Here is a 2,839-nt window from a genome sequence, read left to right as displayed (position 1 = left end):
TTCATCAAACACTTGGGGGACCATCACTCTGCCAAGTGCTAGGCACTGTCCTCTGGGAATGCAATTGTAGGTTCAGACACCTGTGAATGAAGCTGAGGTCTCACTGTGCTAAAGCAGGGTTGCTGGGATTGGAGACTTATAATTATTAGTGGTTATGACTCAGCCTGCATCTTCCTTAGCACTTCTACCAGGTCCACTTGATCTTTGCTCTTAACTCTCAAAACTAGAGGGACATTCTTGTCACTGTAATTCCCCAATGCCTGGAACACATGACCTTCAGACTATTCATGTCCATCTTGGTCCTGGAACAGAGAATGCCCCTCGTCTGGTCTCGATCTCTCTACTCACCTGTCTTCAGGAAAAGGAGAATTGCAGTGTACTGACATCACCTTTACCTGAGGATGAAGATTTCAGGGTCCCCAGAGAGTGATCCAAAGTCTCAAGTGAACAGAGGCTGAAGAGGAGCTTCACTGCCCTTCCTCCCAGGCCCTGCCCTGGACCATGCTGAGCTGCAGTATGTGCTCCAGGTGAGCAGATATTGCTTTGTGAGACTGAGACTACTGCACATAGGTAAAACTCTTGTCAGAGGATTAAACAATGGCTTAACTCTTGTACAAGTCTGAGAGCAGCTCCTGCCAGGACAATGAGTCCTCTTCCTGCTCTTGGGGACATGAATCTAACCAGAACCACCTTTTGGTCTACCTAAGGGAATGTGTGCAGGCAAAGCAGCATACTGTGGGTGCCCTTGGTTCAGGTCATGCTGAACACATGCAACAGCTCAGGGGTAAGACTAGTGAGTCACACCTGAGGACAAGAGCTACATCCTCAGGCTCCCAGACCCAATAATTAGCAAGGTTGAGATTAGACCCTGTGTTCAGAGTGAGTTATAAGTTTCCTTCACCCACTGTACTTCCTGATTGTTTCCTTAGAATTCACCTGCTTCTTCACCATCAGCACAAAGCCTTGGATAGCAAGACCTGCTCCGAGGCATTCCTTTGATTGAGATCCATCCACAGACCTGTGCAGAAGCTGCTCCACTTTCCCTCACATGACTCTTCAGTGGCTGAGCAGCTCCTTGCTTGTTTCTACTTCTTATTTTCTAAATGTTTTAGGTTCATGTTAGACATTGTCCAGGTTCATTACGCAAAATACATTATTAAAAATTAGCATTTTAGAAGTTTTCTGTACTGAGCTTGTGAAGGGAAAGATCAGGGATGTTGGTGGAGTTATTTCAGCACAGCAGGCTTGTCATCTCTCTGGAGAAGTATCCCCTCCCATCCTGGGCCCCTGAGCAGGCTCCCAGTGACACAACTAAGGTGTACCTAAAGGAGCTGCTGTCTCAGAACTCACACACGATGACCCATGGAGCCAGAGGTAAAATAACTATGACCTCCCAGGGCACCAGATGTGCAAAATGGATTTCAGAGGGGGCTTCAGACCCCCCACAGATAATGTGCAATTTCTAAAAAACCGCTTGGGACCCAGGGGCACTTGAGATGCACTGTTTTTCCACAGCTACTGACAACCTGTCCCAGTCTCTCAGATCAGGAGTCAGCATGTATTTTCCATCAAGATCTAAAGAACAAATATTTTGCCCTTTGTGAGCCATGCTATGTGCCTCTCAACTACCTAATCTTAACCTCATATGTTGAATGCAGTTATGGATTATGCATAATGAAGGAACAGTGGCTACACTTTCATGAGTGGGCTGTGTTGGCCCTTGGACCAGAGTTGCCAACTCTAGACTCTAGAGCCTCTCTGCTTCTGAAGGTACCCACCTGGTCATTTCCCCTCCTTCAGGAATCCACGTAGTGAAGAATCATAAAATCAGGTCCTTAGATGTTAAGTGTGGCCATGAAGTAGTTATCTTGACAAAGTCTATACAGAACAAAGGGTCAGAGACCTATTGGGCACACCTGGTCAACAGCCGCCATAGGCCACCCCCAAGAAGAAAAATGTACAGACTGAAGGGTAATATCATGAGCTTCCTCATTTTCCAGAAATGTGGGTTATCCAGCTCTGCATCCTATGAACTCTTAACCTGGGTCTCTGGATCATTTAGGTGGGTGCCTTTGGTTCAGGTCATGCTGAACAACATATGTTTGGCTGTCCTCAAATGGTTGCAGCTGAAATCAAATGAGGCAGTAGGAAAAGAAATGGTAAATCAAAATAAGTTTCAAAATTCTCTATATATACATTCCCTTATTCTGCCCCATAGCCACTTTCCCAACTATTAGGGGGACCTATGGATATAGATCAGCTTCCCCATGTTGTGAGAGCTGGGGAACAGCCTTGGGGACATTAAACATAAACCTTTATATTTTTTAATTGATTTTTTAAAAAAATAAATGACAGTGGAATGCATTACCATTACAATTCTTATTACACTTATACAGCACAATTTTTCATATCTCTGGTTGTATGTAAAGTATGTTGACACCAATTCATGTCTTCATTTGTGTACATCGGAAATGATGTCCATCACATTCCACCATCCATTTTTTTTTTTTTTGGCTTGGCAATTGCATCTTTTTTTTTTAATTTTTTATTGTTGGTTGTTCAAAACATTACAAATTTCTTGATATATCATATTTCACACTTTGATTCAAGTGGGTTATGAACTCCCATTTTTACCCCATATACAGATTGCAGAATTACATCAGTTACACATCCATTGATTTACATATTGCCATACTAGTGTCTGTTGTGTTCTGCTGCCTTTCCTATCCTCTACTATCCCCCCTCCCCTCCCCTCCCTCTTCTCTCTCTACCCCCTCTACTGTCATTCATTTCTCCCCCTTGTATTATTTTTCCCTTTCCCCTCACTTCCTCTTATATG

This window comes from Marmota marmota, unplaced genomic scaffold, assembly GCF_001458135.2.
Source record: "Marmota marmota marmota unplaced genomic scaffold, marMar, whole genome shotgun sequence".
NCBI lineage: Eukaryota > Metazoa > Chordata > Mammalia > Rodentia > Sciuridae > Marmota > Marmota marmota.
The sequence above is the reverse complement of the archived record's forward strand: the minus strand, read 5'-3'. Positions refer to the sequence as shown.